At 63.6% G+C, this 17967-nt stretch overlaps 1 long non-coding RNA gene across 2 annotated transcripts in view; it reads left to right on the top strand.

The window, feature by feature from the left end:
- Window positions 1-16979, top strand: part of LOC132005167 (uncharacterized) — a 412778-nt gene extending 395799 nt beyond the window's left edge. For both annotated transcript variants that reach the window (XR_009400748.1, XR_009400750.1), the window contains one exon: window positions 16782-16979. This is a non-coding gene — a long non-coding RNA (uncharacterized LOC132005167). The remainder of the gene's footprint in view (window positions 1-16781) is intronic.
- Window positions 16980-17967: the final 988 nt, after the last annotated feature.

The raw sequence follows: 17967 nt of genomic DNA, 5'->3' as shown, positions 1-17967 counted from the left end.
CCTGGTCGCGTGCCCGTCACGCCCACCGTGTGGACCGGGCCTACCGAGAGCAGCTGCTCACCAGCCCGGCCAGGCCGCCGGCCCCGGACCCGGGGCGTCTGTCCGACCCGGAGCGTCAGCCGGCCCGACCAGGAGCGTCAGCCGGCCAGACCCCAGCGCCGTTCTCAGCCCAGGCGTCAGTTGCGGGGTGCAGGGGGGGGTGTCTGTTCCCAGGGGCTCTAATTCGGTCTCGGCCGCACGTGTGGCCCACAGCACCTGGACTGACTTCTGACGGGAGGCGCCTCGAAACCTCAGCAGGCCGTGTCGCAACCGTGCGGCCCACCACACGCCCGGCTGGCAGCGGCCCAGGAAGACCCGGCCTCGGGCGCTGGCCCAGGTGCCCTGAAGGGGCCGGGCTGCCGAGCGTGGGGGTGGGAGAGATAGGTGAGGTCCTGAAACCAGACCCCCTGGGCCGGTTCCCCTTCCGCCGCCAGCGAAACGTGGGACTTCCACTACCGATTCCTCCCCGGGCGCCCCTGGTTCCTTCGGCAGGACGCCCGGATCGCGCACCTTCCGTCCTCAACTTCGCGTTTTCACTTTTCTTATCAGAAAGGGACATGACTAATCCCGCGAGCCAGGCCCCTCGTTGGCGTGGAACCGCCTTGATGGTCAGGGTTCCCAAAACCTCACCCGTGTCCCGCCTGTGTGTCAAGGTAGGAGCGTGAGCCGAAACGAAATTCAGAATGAGAAGAGCCGAAATAGAAATGGGAAGATCAGGGTGGGAGAGGGTCCTGCGGCCCCAGGGCCGCTGCTGGCGCGCTGGCCGGACTCTGTCCGCGGAGCCCCTCTCGGTGGCCGCACGGGGGGACGGCACCGTCCCCGAAACCGACCCCACATCCGAACCCCGCAGACCCGGCTCCAGCTACAGGCCCCCTGCCCGATGCAAAATCGCTTGGCCTAAGCCTCGGTTTTCCCGTCTGTAAGATGGGGCGACGGGACCACCCACCCCACCAGGCTAGAGCTAAGTGCATTTGCCCTTAAATCGGGACTATTTATTCTAACAGTAGCTACGGCTTATGGCTTGATGAGCTGCTGCTCATAAACAACACGGCCCGGCACTCCCGGCACTTGGACATCCGGCCCCCATTGTGCTCTGGGCACTGTGTCCCGTTTCCTTATGCAATCGGTGCAGTGACCCGGGGGTGGGTCTCATTATTCCCATTTCAGAGATGGGGAGGCCGAGGTCATCCGGGCAAGTGGATCCAAGCTTGGGGCCGCTGCTGACTGAGGGTCCCTCTTCAGGACGAAGAGCCAGCGTGGACCCCCCGCCAAGAGAGGGGCCTGGAGCTGAAGCTCTGAGAGCCCCGGGGTGCTGGGGCCGCTGAGCTGGGGCCCCCATGCTGGGTAGCCCAGTTCCCGGCCGTGACCTCTGCCACACGCTCTCACCCTCCAGGGCAAAGCGCTCTGTCAGCCTGGGGCCTCGGGGGAGGAGGAAGGAGGGGGACGGAGGGGGACGGAGGCCCCAAGCAGAGGTGGGGGCGGGACCGTGAGGCCGAGCGAGGAACGTGGGAGGGAGGCCAGACAGGTGTGTGAGCAGCAGAGGGTGGGAGGTGGGGACCGACCCCATAGAAGTCAGGTTCTAGAACATTCTCTCTGGCTCTTCCGTGGGTGATGGGGCAGAGCAGGGACCCCAGACACCAGCCGAGAGGCTGTCCTGACTTAATGACTGAATCTCTGGCCGCCACGTCAGACGGCGCGGCTCCAAGTTCCGACAGGGCCTTGCGCGGGGAGTCGCGGCCCTGGATTTGTGCGGCTGCGCAACGACTCCACTGCCGGGGAGGCAGCAGATCAGGAGCGTGGTCAGTGTCGCCGGGAGAAGTCCGCCCCCCCGCGGCATCCAGGCCAGAGCAGTTGCTGGCTGGGAGGGAGCCAGGTGGCCAGGGTGACTCAGGTCACGTGGTGGCCGCTTTCGCATGGCGGCAGAGGAGGTCCTGGCCAAGCATCACCTTAACAGGTGGCCGATGACGTCACTCTTTCCCGCCTGGTGACCCAGCAGCACGACCGACCAGGTTTGAGCACCAACAAGGGAGTTTCTCCTAAACTGGGGCACTGTCCCCAGCCCCTGCTGAGCAGCCACTGCGGCCCCGTCCCCTTACCCTGCGACGCCCTGTGTCTCCTTGCCTGGCGGCTCTCTCCAGCCCCCCGCCGCCTCTCCGCTGCCATGCCCCTGGGATCAGCACGTGTGTGTGTGTGTGTGTGTGTGTGTGTTCACACCTGTCACCCCACGGTGACCCGGAGCTGGGGTGCCCGCTGGACCACCCCCGGTTTAGAGACAAGGAAGATGAGCCACAGAGCTCGTGAGGTCAGAGCCAGGCTCGCAGCACGTGCCCCACAGCCGCCCCCCGACCGTGACCCCGGCAGCAGGCTGGGCTGACCTCGGGACAGTCACAGCCAGGTCACTGCCAGCCCCGGCCCCAGCCTCCCTGTGAGACTTTCCCTCGGGGGCTCTGTCGGGGGCTCTGGTGCCCCCCGCCCCGCCCACTGCAGCTCCAGAAGTCACTGCTTCGCTAGAGGAAGCTTCTCTTTTCACACTTTAGACTCAAGGTTTAAAAATAAAGAAAAATAAAACTGGTTCAAAATTAGCACAAGACTCGCTACAAAGAACACAAGACACAGTTTCCTGTGCGCGTGTTTTTTCTTCAGTTTTTTTAAGACTTCCAGAAAAGTTTCCTCTGCAAAACGGAGACCAAAAAGGCAAAAAATGCAAATGTGCTGGTCCCACCTTGAACCATCATCTGTACCTAGGCCAGGGCGGGCAGAGAGACTCAGGAGAGAGCTAGCCAAGTCCCAGAGGCTCTGCCAGCGAGGGCCTTGAACTGTGAGCAGTCGCCGAGTCTCTCTGAGCTCCAGGGGGGCAGGGCCAAGTCCTCGAGCCTGTGGCCTGAGCCCAGCACCACCTTGATGGAGGGGGTGGGTGGGTGGGAGGCTGGGGAGATGATAAGTGGAGGGAGCGGTGACCCCTGGAGGAGGGGCGGAGGCTGGTGCGTGGGGTGAGGGGGGCGGGTGAGTGGCTGGAAGACGGACAGACGGACGAGTGACAGGTGGAGGACGGAGAGCAGGCGGATGAGAGGCTGGAAGACGGGCGCGTGGCGGACAGGTGGCGGGTAGCTAGGTGTCGAGGAAAGAGTGAGCGAATGAATAGTCGTGATAAAACTCCATCACGGGGGCTCCTGAGTGGCTCAGTGGGTTAAGCCTCTGCCTTTAGCTCAGGTCATGAGGAGCCTGCTTCCTCCTCTGCCTGCCTCTCTGCCTACTTGAGATCTCTCTCTCTCTGTGTCAAATAAATAAAATCTTTAAAAAAACCTCCATCACCTACGGACGCACCAGCGGAACCAGCCTGAGTGGAAACCTAGCCAGACACTAGTGTCTTCAGACCTGGGACTCACACGGGCCCACACCTGGAGATGACCCCCAGCCCCCACCGCCCCCGAGGCACGGAGGTGCTCCTGCAGGGAGTTCCTGTGCCTCGGAGCCGAGCGAGTACGTGCCGTCTGCGCGCAGGGCCCTGTGTGAGAAGAGAGTGTGGTTCTCGGCGAGGCTCCGACGGCTGGCCGGGGGGACAGGAGCTTCTGTGGGGCTCGGGAGGAGCCCAGACAGATGTGTGGGACAGTAAGAAGGCAAGAATCCTCTGAACAGAGAAAGCAAACACTCCAGAAACCCCCACCGTGCACCACCAACTCTGTGGAAAGGAGTGAGTTCCCCGCTGCTTCAAGTATTCAAGCCGGGAATGGCCAGTGGTGGCAGATTACAGTGACCTTCCTCCCCCGCGGGTCGGGGCCCGACTCATCTGCTTCAGTCCGGAGGGCCTTGTGCCTGTCGCCTGCAGTAGGAAAGGCAGAGGGGACCCTGTGGCCCTGTCCAGGCCTCAGCGGGCAGCTTCCTCTTACTGTCCCCCGGACACCTACCCTGAACGTGCCTGAGCCACCAAGCAGGAAGTCCCTCAGCCATCCTGGAGAGGCCACGTGAAGAGGTCCTGGGGCCACAGCAGGACAGTGGGCCCCCAGACTCCGCTCTCCCGCATCCCCGTCTGAGAAGCGCCCTCCGGGGCAGCTCCTGGGCCAGCTGGTCCCCGAGGAAGGAACCAGCCACTGAGCCTGGCCTGAGCTCCCAACCCACAGTTACCGTCAAAATGAAGCAGTTCGTGTTCTGCACCACCAAGCCCTGGGTCAGCCGGCTTGACAGCCCTGGATCGGGGGGGACACTGGCTGTGGGCCAGGCCACAGGGGGAGTGAAGGGGCCACATGGTCCACGGGACACCATGCTGCTGCGTGGTACTGCCGCAACAGCATCGGGCCCTTCGAGGCTCACACACTGTGGTTTGATAAAACGCAGACTGGTAAGTCTGGGGCAGACATAAAATGGGAAATCCCAAGTTACTGACTCAACGATTTCACCTCCTCTCTGGCCTGCCCTCGGAGGGGAGAGGAGGAGGAAAAGTCAGCTGTGGGAGCTCCGCCGGTGAAACCTGTCCTTCCGCTGCCGAGACAGCAAAGACCATGGCTCCAGTGTTTGCCCCTTTCCTCCTGCAGACGAGTGTGGAGCCGAGGGTGCGTGCTTCATGATACAGGCTCGGCGGACGCAGCAGCGAACACAGAGCTAGTCCTATCCTCTTTGAACGTAGTGTCTGGTGGGGGAGACGTGCTGATCAAACAGAAACTCGCACACACAAAAATGCAGGTGTGTGTTGTGGCAACCGTCCTCATTTGGAGGCTGGCCAGCGAAGGTTTTCCCAAGGAGGTGGCCTGGAACCTGGAACCTAAAGGAAGCAGGAGTTAGCCAGTCCAGGAAGAAAGAGGAGCAGGTTCCAGGCAGAGGAAATGGTGTGTGCAAAGGCCCTGGGGCAGAAGGATGGAGCTTGCTGGAGGAAATCACTGGAGCTTGGTTGGCAAGAGCAGCACAGAGACAGGGCTCAAGGGGGTGCTGGACCCGCACACTTGGGATTCTGCAGAGCACACGAAGGGTGCCGGTCCTTTTCCTGAGAGCAATCAGAAGCCACGGGGACAGGCTGATGGGGCAGAGGCCATGCTCCTTGGCTTTTGAGAAGATCACAGAGATCAACTTTCCAATGAGGACCTTGAATAACTGCTAAACAGAAGACGTCTTGTCACGTCCCCAGGCAGACCTGGTGATAGGGGCTGCTTCCCCAGCTCTTCCCAGCTACCTCGAGAAAGACCCCTCGTGCAGCGGGGCCCGTTTCTGCCAGAGTGTGGAAAGGGGTTCCCGGTGGGGAAGCCTGTCGGATGCCCCCTCAGCCAGGCGCCCCGGAGCAGCAGCCACAGCGAGGAGACAGCTGATAGGACAGGTGGAAAGGCCCCCTTGGATCTGGGGTCCTCCTGCCACAGCCCGTAACTCCGGTCTCACTGCGACAATCCCAAACCGCGGGGCAGTCTACGGAACGCCTGGCCAGCGCTCCCCAGAGCCGTCGAGGCAAGTCTGAGGAACCACCACAGCCCACAGGAGCCTGGGTGACGAAGCCAGCGTGGGGTCCTGGACCAGAGAAGGACGTCAGGAGAAAGCCATGAAACCGGAGAAGGCACGGACTTAGCTAATGGCAACGAATCAATGCCGGTCCGTGTTTGTGCCAGAGCCCCACACTGAGGGCAGGAGCTAGTCAAAGGGAGAGTAGGTGTGGGGTGAAGGGGAGCCCCCACCCTATCTCTGTAATTTCTCCATCAGTCTAGGATGGCCCTTAAAAATAAAGTTGTTTGTTTTATTCGGATGCCCAGGCCCCATCTTGAGAGCCTGAGCGGGGCACGGGATTGATCTTTGGCGGGGGACGCGCGGCCCTGCTCCGCGCTTGGGCCGTCCTGATGTAGGAAGGACCCACGGAGACTGTGAGTGACCAGCGCTCAGGGCACTGCGGTCCGGAGCCCGGCCCTGGGGACGGAGGTGGGGCTGGATATGCTCCGAGGTCCGTGTCAGCCGTGGGAGGCCACGAGGTTCGGGAGCCCGATGCCAGCGTGCGGAATGCGTCCTTGGCGTTGTGGTGTCTCAGTTCTAGGCTCTGAGTTGGCAGAGAGCGGGGGAGGGGGGCCTCACGAGCGGCTGCCGCGTCTGACCCGTGTGGCACGTCCTGCTTTGGTCTTACGATACATTCCACAGCGGGCACCAAGGCCAGTCCGGCTAAGTGCGACAGCCCTGCGTTCCGACAGCTGCGCCGGTGGTTAGGAGGCCGCGTGAGAGCGATGGCGGTGACAGTGATGTCCCAGGTGGCCGTGCAGCCGACTGGAAATGCCCCAGAGATGCGAACGGTCGTCCGTGAGCCCAAGAGCTGCACGAGACGGGGGCCTGTTGGACGCGCGGGTGTAGACCCAGGCGTGGCGCGTGGCCGGTCAGCGAGCTCCTGTGGGATCGTTAAATAACTCACCAGTTACCCGCCAGAGAAAGCGTCGAGTGCGGGCAGGAGCGAGGGGAAGAAGGCAGGCGAAGGCGTGTTTCTTGGAACCTGGGGGAGTTTTGCCTGGTCCAGGGCCGGGGTGAGGGCAGGGAGGCAGGATAAGGCCGCCGGCCCCTCCCCAGAGCCCGTGGTGCGCCGGCTCCTGCGGCAAAGAGCAAACAAGGCTGCGGAGGGAATTAAGGTGACTGACCAGGGGACCTCAGAGTAGACAGTGTCCTGACTCGAGCCCCAGGAGCCCCGATACCGACCTCCGCCCCCAGACAGTAGGAGAATCCGCCGCGTCACGTCGCCCTGAGCCGCTCCGCTTGCGGTAACAGCGCTGTGGCTGCCGCTGGAGACGGGGCGGGAAGGCCAGGCCCTTGTTCGGCTCCACCGCGATGGGACCGGGGACGGCAGGAGCGCTCTAGACGTTTCTGGGCACGCAGTGGGGGAGGGGCATACCGCAGCCGTCACTCCCTTGACCAGTGGATTCGCGGTCATCAGAGGCTTTTCATCGGCAGGGCCTGAGTCACAAAGTCCAGGGTTCAGAAGCGGGGCGCCCAGAGGACACCCCACATCCCCCGGTCTGTGTCCCCACTGACCCCCCACTTCCCATCAACGCCGCTGAGCAAAGCTGTCCTGGAGGGAGAGGCCGGTTCTCTCTCTCTCACCCGGTCGGTCGGTGTGGATGGGACCCCGCTGGCGTCGTTGGAGAGTGCGCGTCCCCGGTTTGGGCACCCGCCTTCCGAGCCCCGGTGCTGCTGAGGGACGCTCCCGGCCAGGGCGGGGGCTGGAAGATGCTGGAGTTTGCTTTCCAGGCCCCCTTGTGGCGGGGCCGGCCTCGAAACCAGCAAACGAGCCCACGAGAAGCGAGGGGCTTCCTGGCCTCCGGCCCCTGCCTCCTCCCACCCCGGCCGTCCCGTCGGCAAGTCCTCTCTGGCTTAGCGCGAGCGCCGGGTGCCTTCTGCTCACAGTCCCCCTGCGGCCTGAGCCCCGTGAGCGGGGCTGTCCTTCCTGTGTGTCCCGTGAGGACACGCCAAGGGTCCGGGGCCGTCGGGGCCGCACCATCCTCCTCAGAGGCCCGCCCGCCGGGCCACCCTCTCCCGGGGATCGGGGGGTTGGCCAGGCCTGGCATCATTACCACCGACTGTAGCTGATCTGCGTGGAAAGTGCCCTGACCTGGCGAGGCAGAATGAGAGAAGCCAGCGGAGAGATGCCCGTCTCCCGGGAGCAGCAGAGGGGCCACCCTGGGCAGGAGGGGCGGTGCTCCCTGTGGGGACAGCCGACAGCGCCTGTCTTTGCACGGGGTACACCCCTCCCCCGCAGCCACACCGGGATCCGGGCTATGCCGGAGAGCAGGGTGAAGCCCGGAGGGACCATTCCCATAAGTGGCAGGGACACGAGGGTGCAGAGTCCTAGGGCTTCTCCAGCGGGGGTGGGGAGGAGCGGAGAGGGGACCAGTCTGGTCTGTGCGTCGGGGTGCTTGGGCCGCAAGGAGCAAACTCCCTAGAAACCAGCCTGGCCCTCCCCGACACCTGCCCTCCGCGTCACCCACGGGCAGCAAGAGGGAGGCACGGTTCCGTCACCCCCGGCCCCAGCCTCAAGCCGAGGAAGGAGTGAGGAGACTTCTCCCGGAAGCCCAGCAGCACTGCCCCTGACCCTGGCCAGCTGCCAGGCCAGTTCCGGTCTGTCCCCCAGACTTGGGCGATGTGCCGACGTCACCGAGTCTCGGTCTCTTCACCCGAGCGATGGCAGTAATGTTTGCTGCTTGGGAGGGGCAGGGGGAGGGGTCGTCCTCAACACATGCGGGCCCCTTCCTAAGCCGCTGACACCCTGTCGTCCAAAGGACACACAGCTCCTCCCCTACGCGCCACGTGCCCCGCGGAGCCTCCGCTGGCACTGGCACAGCCCGCGAGCCGAAATTCTGCCGTCCGTTTCCCCCAGACTTGGGAAGCTCGCTCAGGCCCTCGGTCATGCTGCCCGTTCAGCAGGTGTCCCGGCCGCGAGAGGACGCCCTCCGCTGACCGGTTCAGGGTGCGAACACAGCCTCCGCACGAGGGGGACAGTGCGAGGGCAAATTCTAGAACATTCCGGATGCTTCCAGATTGCAGACCCACTCGTGCAGCCATTCCTTTGGTGGCTCCTTCATGCTACACCCTGGGACGCCTGTGACATCCGTGCCGGGGAGCGGTTTCGGGCGCCCAGCCAGCAACGGTCAGTCGAGTCTCCACAGTGAACACAGGCTTCTTAAAGCCTCCTCGACCTGTTCGAAGTGCTCCTGTCTGAAATGAAACAAATCGTGAGCCTCGTTTAGAAATAATCCTTCCCTCCCACACACACTCCACGACGGGCCTCCAGTGTTGTTCAGATTTTCCAACTAAGAATTTCCTTTCGGCCGAGCCCAGGAACCCGGAGGAAGCTAAGGCAAACCTGTCTCGAGGGCCCTGCGTTCACCGCGGTTTGGGGTGGAAATACAGTCTTTGCTGCGACTGCATCATGGTTGAATTTCACACCAGAGAAAGGAAGGACTGACTTTAACCTCAAAACGAGGAAGACCGTAGCAGCCACACACAAGAGCCGGCACCAGAACCAGCAGCCGCCGTGGCCGGGGGTCCGGGAGCGTGTGGCGGTCGTCCCCGAGGACAGCTGGAAGGTGGCCCCCCTACGCTGGCCACGCAGGACCTGCCACGGAGGGAATGGCAGAGGACGGAGTGCCCGTGAGGACAGGCTGGCAGCGGCGAGCCAGGAGGAAGTGGCTTTCGTGAGCCGTCGCCCTCACAGCAGGCCGAGAAGCAGAAATCTAACCACACGGGGGTACAGAGCTATTTTCAACCTTGGGGTTTTTACCCCAAGTCCCCAAAGCACGGGGGCAGCCCAGCTCCCGTGTGACCCCGTCAGGGCGCTGGACCCACGGGAAAGGGCAGAAGAGAAGGCAGGTCTGAGAAGCACAGGGCTAAGGGCACGTGGGGCAGCCGGTCTCCGCCGTGGACGCTGGGCCGCAAGGCCACGCTGGGCCCGGGCTTCCCGTCTGCTCACGCAGGCCTGTGTCTGTCTCTGGCTGGGGCACAGACCACATCCCTAGCGGCTGAAAACACACCTTCGTCCTCTTACGTGCTCTGACCACAGACATAGGTTCCGGCGGTCCGACGTCCGCTGTGGGTCTCACGGGCTCAAGCAAGGTGTCGGCAGGACTGGTTCCTTCTGGAGGCCCCAGGAACAATGTTCTCTCCCCTTCTCCAGCTTCTACAGGCCCCACAGTCCTTGGTCCGTGGCCCCTTCCCATCTTCGAAGCCAGCAGAGTGGCACAGTCCCGTCTCTCTGACTGACTGTCCCCCACTTCCAGAGCGCTGTGGGGACACCAGGCCCACTGGCCCCTCCAGGAACCCCTGCCCATCTCCAGGTCCTTAACTCAGCCTTACCCACAAAGCACTTCTGCCACGAAGGGCGCATCCCCCCAAGTTCGCCCTGAGCTCTCACATACGGACGTGGAGGGGGCGTGCCCCGTCTGCCTCACCTTCCTTCCCTCTGGAACCTTCAAAGATCCGGCTGAGGGAGACGAGGCTTCTACTAACCTCACTATGGACTACAGTGGTGCCTGATGTTCACGGCGGCCTGCCCTCCCCACGACCGTGCTGACCCCCACTGCCTGCCTGCGCCCCCTCGAGGAAGGCCAGGTCCCCGCCTGTCCACAGGGCCCTAAGTCAGGCTCGGGGCAGGCAATGCCAACTGGCCTGTCTACGTTCATTCGAGAGCAGAGCCGGGTCCTTGACCCCGAGACCTGCCACGGCCCCAGCCCTGGGCCACCTTGACGCACGGCTGCTCTCGCGTCTGAGACAGAAACCACACTCCCCCTGCCGAGTCAGAACAGACCCAAGTCTTGAAAATCAAGCTGCTCAGCCCCGAGGGCTCTCATTCATGGCTGCTGGGGACACGGAATGTCCAGCCACTGTGGAAGGCTGTTGACCGCCTTCTCACACATCAGCGTAGCCCGCGGCCCTGGATCCCACGTGGCCCCCACAGGAGCCGAGAACAAAGGTCCACGCCAACACCTGCACAGGCCGGGGCAGCTCCGCTTGTGGCCGCCAGCGGGATGAGGACCAGAGCAGCCAGGAGGCCCAGGTCTCACGGAGACGCCGTCCGAGCCACTGAATGGGGACAGAGTCCCCGCTGCCACGGGGTCCTGGCCGCCTCTCCCACCCTTGCCGTCCTGACCCTCAGTGTCGTCACCTCCCAGAGCACAGCCCTCCTGCCCTGTGCCCGCGTCCCGTGCGGCCCCGAGAGTGGGTCAGTGGAGGACAGAAGCACAGGCTCGCGCAGAAATGCGGGAGGCTGTGTGACATGTGCCCGGGGACACGGAGACCCCAGCTCAGACATGCGGGCGCGCAAACCATGGCACACACACGGTGCCGTCCGTGACGGCCAGAGCCCGCAGCCGCACCGAGAGCCTGACCGCGGGAGGAGGCGGGAGTCGTGGTGTGCTCGCTGCCCAGAAGGCGAGCCCCAGGGACACACGCGCGCCGGGCCTGCGATGGGACTGTGCGGTCACACACACAAGAAGCCTCGGCGTGGAACTCGAGCGTGTGACTCCCAGGCGTGTGTGCGGGGCGGAGGGGTAGTAAAGGTACAGAGAACAGGGGGAGGAGGTCGCCCGCGGCGCCCGGACAGCACCGCCCCTGCGGCTACCCTCGTCCCCCGTCCGTGGGGCAGGGCAGGGTGGTGGTGGGTGCGGCCGAGGTCAGAGGCGACGGCCAGCGCAGGTACCCCAGGCTCGTGGTGCCATGTCCCTGGTGCCTGCCCCAAGCACCTTCTCTCTCTGGCTTCCCACCCGTCTGCCCCAGGAGGAAACTGAGTCACATGGCCACCGACGTGGCAGAGGGGGCAGGGCCTGAGCTCCGGCACCGACGGGTCTGCAGGTCTGAGACGGAGGGAAGTGATCCCAGCCAGCCTCCCACTCAGGAAGCGAAAGGCACACTTTAGGGAATCACCTTGAGTTTCAGGATGGCGTGGGTCCCACACCTTCTCCCCGAAACTTCCCAGCAATGGGCTCTTGAGTAAACCGTGTCCTGGCGGCGGCGTTCACCGGGCCACACGGCTGTTGCAATCCGTCGCCGTCCCCGTGCAGGGGGACCCTGGTGTGGCCCCCCCCAGACCTCCAGAGGGGCCCCCACCTGCTGCCTCCAGCAAGCCCAGGCTCCAGCCTGAGACGCCTCCCGACCAGCTTCCGTCCGCCCTGTCTGTCAGGGCCCGGCCAGCCTCCCCGCCACCGCGTGCCCCATTTCTGTGCTCGAGCCCCCAGGGCCTGTGTCCTGGGCTGGCACGGGGATCCCAGGCTGCCTCCAACCCGGGAAGCACATTTCACCCCAGGCCCCCCCAGCAGCGAACACTTGCTTGCACGCTGGGAACTTTGCACGGGGGCCACGTGCTGGAGAGCAAATAGAACAAAGCAGACGCTGTCCCTCCTTTCTGAAGATGAGGGTCTCCCCCAGGGCTGCCCTTGGCACGGCTGACATTTGGGGATGGAGGAGTCTAGCTGTTGGCAGGAAGGCTGTCCCGTGCACTGGAGGGTGGGAGCAGCACCTGCCCCCAGCCTCTAGCCCCCGGACGCCAGCAGCCCCCACCTCTGCTGTCGGGACAGCCAGGAATACCTGCGCGTCCCGGGGCCGAGCCCCTGACCAGTGAGGACGGCAGGGCCGCGCATGCATACCCTAATGTGAGAGGCTTCTCAGACCCCGACTCCCGCAGCCCTGGGAGGACCAAGTGGCCCCAGCTCTCACTTAGAGGGGGCGTAGCCACAGTTCCCTTCCTGCTCCCCCGCCAGTGCGTGGGGTGGCTTGGAGAAGAGAGGCGTGTCGGGGACACGCGCAGCCGTCAGGACCCTCTCCGCCCAGGGACACGGAAACTCGGAAAGGTGGATTCCTTTGCACAAAGAGGACGCTAGTGATCAAGCGAGCAGCACCCTGGGGAGACCGGCCGAGGGTCCCTCTCTCCGGTGTAGCCGGGTCAAAGGCGAGCTCTGCAAAGCTGAGATCGAGGACCAGACAGTGATGTTTTCTGCTCTGGGGGCCATGCGGTCTCTGTTGGAACCGGTCGCCTTGGTCGCCATGGGACCCGAGCAGCCACAGAGCCAGTGTTCACAAGGGCGCATCTCCGGGTTCCAATGAAGCCTGACACGGACAGGCAGCGGGCCGGGTTTGCCAGATCAGCTGACACCTGGTCTCAGGGAAGAGAGCAGGGGCCAGGACTGGTGGGACAGAGCTGTCACCACCCAAGGAGGAGGCCCCCAGAGGACCAGGAAGAGGGGATGGTTCCTAGCGCCCAAGGACAGTCACGTGCATGGCCTCGGGAGCGACCCGGCTGACTCAGGGAGATGCAGGCAGAGGAATGGGGTGACACACCAGGCCTCTCTCTTCCCTCCCTCCGACTCCTGCTAGGGCTCCCACTGGCTGATAAGGCCAGAAGCCAGAGGGTAGGGGCCCTGCTAGCACTCCCTGGAGGTCCACTTCCCGGGAAGCCAACAGGTGGGCACTGGGGGAGAGACCGTTTTGGGACTCCCTGGGCTCCCCCGTCCGATTCCACACACGCTGCCCCGAGCAGTCCACCAAACTGCCCGCACCACCTGCCCACAGGGAGAGGCCGGCCCCAGCCGCCACCTGGGGTGCCAGGCCGAGCCTAACCCATGTGCGTGGATGACCTCAGGCCAGCCTCACTGCGATCCCCCAGGCCAGGGCTGGTACCCACAGCAGCCATGTGAAGGAGGAGCGACAGACCGCACAGAACCAAGGATCCTGACGTTCTGAGGAGGGAGGTCCTTTGCCTGGCGTCTCCCAGCTGATCAGCACCCCTGGTAGGAATCGAACCCTCGGCGGCGGTAGCTGCCCTGTGCAGGTGCACCTGGCTGGGAACCAGGTGCTTTTCCCACCTCCACCCCTCCCTCCGCCTCTCCCGTCCTCCCCCGGCCTGACCCACCACCCAGTCCCAGGCTCCTGGCCTCCGCCCCGTGGCCTTGTCTGACCCAGTGATGCAACAGCCCAGCCAGCCTTGCAGTTGAAATATTCCGAAATGTACAGTAGACCAGGCCATCTGCTTCCTGCAAGCCTGGCCTCCGGCCCCGGCGGGACCCCGAGCCAGCATGCAGGGCGGCAGAGCAACAGACCCTGTGTTCTGGGCTCAGGATTTCTAACTGGCCCCGATTGCTCAATGCTTGTTTGGGACGGGGGAACAGCGAGGTCAGAAGGAAGCCGCCCGCAGGTGCTCCAGGAAGGAAATTGCTGGACGGAGGCTGGCTTCTGGGGCTGCCTAGCGCACCCTGGTTCTTGCCCCGCAGAAGCTCCCCAAGGAAACAGCAGAGTCCCTCCGTCTTGCCCTTCTCAGAACCATGTTTATTTTCCACATTCTTTAGTCTCTCCAGGTCACTTGGGTCCTTGCGATTTGGAAAAAGGGGAAGGAGTGTGCACCGTGCACGGACCGGGGGGTGGATGCGTGTGTGACACAAGCCTGGAGCCGGGGCCGTCCCAGGATTGTCCCCCCTCACCCCCCAACGAGGAAACCCAGCAATTTCAGGTCAGCTCAGATCCCCTCTGTTCACAGCGGAGAACCCTGACGTCCGTCTGCACGTCTAGCCCGTCCCGGCACTCGTGAAAAGCCTTCCGGTCCCCGGGCCTGCACCACACGCTGCTCGAACTCCCGGCGCCCAGGGCTGGCACTTGCTGTCCATTCCTGGGCACCACCCCTCCCCCCGCCTCTGTACACATCAACTGAGTCCCCCTCCAGCAAGAAACACGGCATCCAGGAAGAGAGGGCAGGTGAACCTGAGCTTCCAAGTAGAGCGCTGGCCCGGGACGGCCAGGGTGGGGGGGGACGTCTGGGAAGGCCGTTCCAGGAGCGCCAGTGCCGCCCCCTCACCCCGCGGGAACCTCTGCTGCCCTGTCCCTCGTCCCGGACAGCAAGGAGGCGAAGGAAAGGGAGCGAATGTGTCCTGAGCCCCTACTGTGTGCCAGGCAGCTTGGAAGACCCACCGCGGGAGCCCTCCCACGCTCGCGCGCACCCCGCGAAGTTCACCCCTTGGCCTCCCGCTCCGCAGGCACCGACCGCGCGCCGCCCCCCCTGCCCCGCGCGCCGGACCCTCGTTCCAGCCAGTCCTCACCTGCACCCAAGAGCAGATCGTGAATCAGAACTGGCAGCAGAGGCAACAGCTGCGTTACAGTCGTTGCCTTGTTTGTGTAATTGTGGCATAGTTTTAGCCACTGTAGAATCACTGAATAACTACTCTATAAAGTTAATTCTAATGAGAAATACAGAATCAGATAAACATATAAACGATTTATCACATCGCTTAGTAATCAGCAAATAACTGCGTATAATTATCGTCGATGTAAACGATATAGGTTATTTCTTAGACCTAGTCAGTCTAAGACTTAGCCAACTTAATACTAAGGTAACTGAACTGCGTGAGCGATGGGTACAACATGCCGCTGTCGGGACTCGCGCGGCCAGGGTCTGGTAAGCCCTCCACCCTCACAGGGGGTGATGTCCTTACCCCATACAGAGGAGACTGCGCGACAGAGTTTAGGTGATTTTCTCTCGGAAGCACAGCTAGGAGCCCCGAGCCGGAAGCTGAGCCTGGGCGGTCGGGCACATGCGCCCTCCTGAGAGGTGACCGGGCTCCGTGGAGCTCCCGGTGCCCCCAGCACGACCCCTCATCCTTCCTGCTGCGGTCATGCCGCCGACCCCCCGGCAGCCGGCCCTTGCGGGGGCACTGAGGGCCTCTCGGGCTGCCGGAGCCCCATCTTCCTGCGCAAAAGACCCGGGAAGAAAGTACCAGGCCCCCGCGGCCCCTGGGAGCACCGGTTAGCGGGCAAGGCCGAGGTAGGCGCACTCGGGTTTGGCTCCCTTCCCTGGGGCCGGCCTTGAGGGCTCCTGTGCCTGGCCATGCCCAGCCCCGCAGGCCTCTCCTTGCCCCCAGTGGCCCTTCCTGATGTGACCCCACACACTCCTGACACCGCATCCTTGCCTCTGGCTCTGCTTCTGGGGGGTCTCCTGCAGGACCTCAGCGAGGCTGGTCTGCGCGGTCAGCGGCTGAGGGCTCGCCCGGCGCCCTCCGAAGCGGCTTTGCTGCGCCAACACAGCCCTCACCGGCAGCCTCCGACGTGAACGCCGCGGCACGGGGACGTCCTCCTCGCCTGCCCTCTCCCCCAGCCCCGGCCATGCCCGGCCCCACAGAAACCATTCCCGACGGCCTGTTCCCTTCTCTGTTTGGGCAGAGCCCTCACGTCGGGGTGACATCGAGGATGGTGGCCCAGCCTCGCTCTGAGCGGTAAGGAGCAGAAGGAAGCGAGGGGCCGGGGGACACGCCACGTCAGGCTCTCGCCCTCACCGACAAGCTCCCTGCACCCCCATCCTCCCGTCGGGTGGGGACAGGCTCACATGGTAACCCCCAGCGTCAGGCCCTTTCTGGGGATGAGCATCCCCGAAGGAAGGGCCACGGTCTGAAGAAGGTGAGTGTCCATGTCAGGCTCCCACGGGGGACAAGGGGAAGGTCCACCCGTCAGGCTCAAGGAGCCAGAGCTTCTGGGGAGGGGGCAGAGCTCGGTTTCTACAAAGTACAGGCAGGTTGGTAGCCAAGAACGTGCTTCTGCCCTGCCCCCCAGCATGGCTGCCAGCTCCTTGACACGCCTGTCATCGAGAGGTGGGGACCCCCTCAGCCTGGGACGTCGCATGTGGCCCCAGCTACACCCAGGCCCCAGATATGTGGATCCAAAGGCCTCCGGGCGATCCCACCCCCCGGGGCACTGAGGTCACCCTCCGCCGTGTGAGTCTTCCCGGTGGACACGGCAGACTGTGGAACGGGAAAGCCAACACCGCCGCGTCCTGTCTGAAGTCCGGCCCACCAAGTCCACGAGCAGAGTGAAAGGTCCGGTGGACAGTACTGGGAGGGGCGGTCACCGCGTTCCGGCAGCCTCCGTCGGGGTGGAACAGCGCCCAAGCAGACAGAAATGCCCACCCTGCTCTCCGGCCGCCTGCAGCTGGGCGAGCTGGGCGAGCTGGGCGAGCTGGGTGAGGCACCACGCAGTCACGGACAACTTGCAAGGAAAGTTTGGAAAATGCTGGATCCAATGTGTCTTACATGAGCGAGAACTTGAATGCGCCCGTGTCCATGAGGACGTTCGAGATGCTGAGCGGGGGTCACCGCGCTGACCGCTTCCCCTCCTGTCAGCAGGACAGCCGCGCTTTCCACGGAGAAGCCAGCCCTCCTCCTGCCTCAGCCCACTGGGCTGCAAACATTACAGCCATTAGCTATAGACCATTTCTTAGAAAGAATTTCTGACTATTTCTAAGTAACTGAGTTGCTAAACTTTCTCTTGTACAGAATCTGAATCACACACGGATCACTTCTTCCTGGTTCCCACCACGGCTGCTGTGTGGAAAGTAGTTGTCCCCGGGCGCGAGGACTCCCCTACGACCCCGGGCCCAGCAGATCCTGGGGACACTCACCCGGGGCCTCGGCCTCTGCTGCCATCCGGTCGTTACAAAGGAAAACCAGGATTTCCCACCCCAGACGGATTTTGCAAAGGTTAGTGTACCAAGGGGCAAGTCGCTCTGCAAGGGACAGGTGACATGTCTTCACTTGCCTCACTGTTTCCAGAATACGGAGTGAAGGCCGCTTGTCGGACCCAATGTCTCATGAGTCCAGTCCCATGGGCTGCCCTGGGGTCCCAGAAGCTACTTGTCCAGAGGAGGCCCCACGTCCCGGGGGTCAGGTCACCTGTCATGCCCCAGTGGTATTTTCCAAACTTCCCACCATTCCTACGGCATCTCGTCCCTGGCCCCGACCTTCGCAGACCAGAGCCCCCAAGCCCCCCGGCCCACCACCCCCGTCCCTGTGAGAGCAGCTGGGCAGGCAGAGTTTGCCAACGAGCCACACAGGCTGCTGAGTTCTGGGGAGAGGCGACTCCCGCAAGTCTCCACATTTGGCCCTGAATCCACAAGCAGAAAAGGGTTTGCTGATCAAGTTCCTGCTTGCGGCAGTGACTCGTGAAATGTCTAAGAAAGCCACCAGTCGGCCTCTCCAGGGTGAGCGGCCAGGCCCTGTCCGAGCCTCTCCCACACTCCACCAATGGCCAGTCCGCTGCATGCGGGGGCGGGGAGGGGGGGTTCAGTCCCTCACCCCGTGCCCATTGCCTGCAGGTGCAGCGTGGTGGGGGACGTCAGCCTCCCTGGGTTGGCGGGAGTCTGGGCCCCCGAAACGGATTTGTCCCGGGTCGTTCAACAGGGACGTCCCCTGAAGCAACCACTTCAACGATGATCAGCCTGGGCCCCCCGTGTCCCCGCTAGACCCCCCAAGGCCCCAGCACAGCGAGCACCTGCGTGAACGGAAGGTGCACATCCCTGTCACGTGTGGCCAACCCAAACGGGGTCCCAGCGCCTTCCGGGACGGGGCTGTCCCCACCAACTTCCTCCTCCCTCCTCACGCCCCTCTGTCAGCTCGCGCTAACCCGCACGGGCCCCCAGACTGTCACAGAACTTAGCATGTCCTGCATTTTGTCCAGAAAGTT

Source organism: Mustela nigripes, chromosome 17 (genome assembly GCF_022355385.1).
Source record: "Mustela nigripes isolate SB6536 chromosome 17, MUSNIG.SB6536, whole genome shotgun sequence".
Classification (NCBI taxonomy): Eukaryota; Metazoa; Chordata; class Mammalia; order Carnivora; family Mustelidae; genus Mustela; species Mustela nigripes.
Note: the sequence above shows the minus strand (reverse complement) of the source record. Positions and strands in the feature narration are given on the sequence as shown.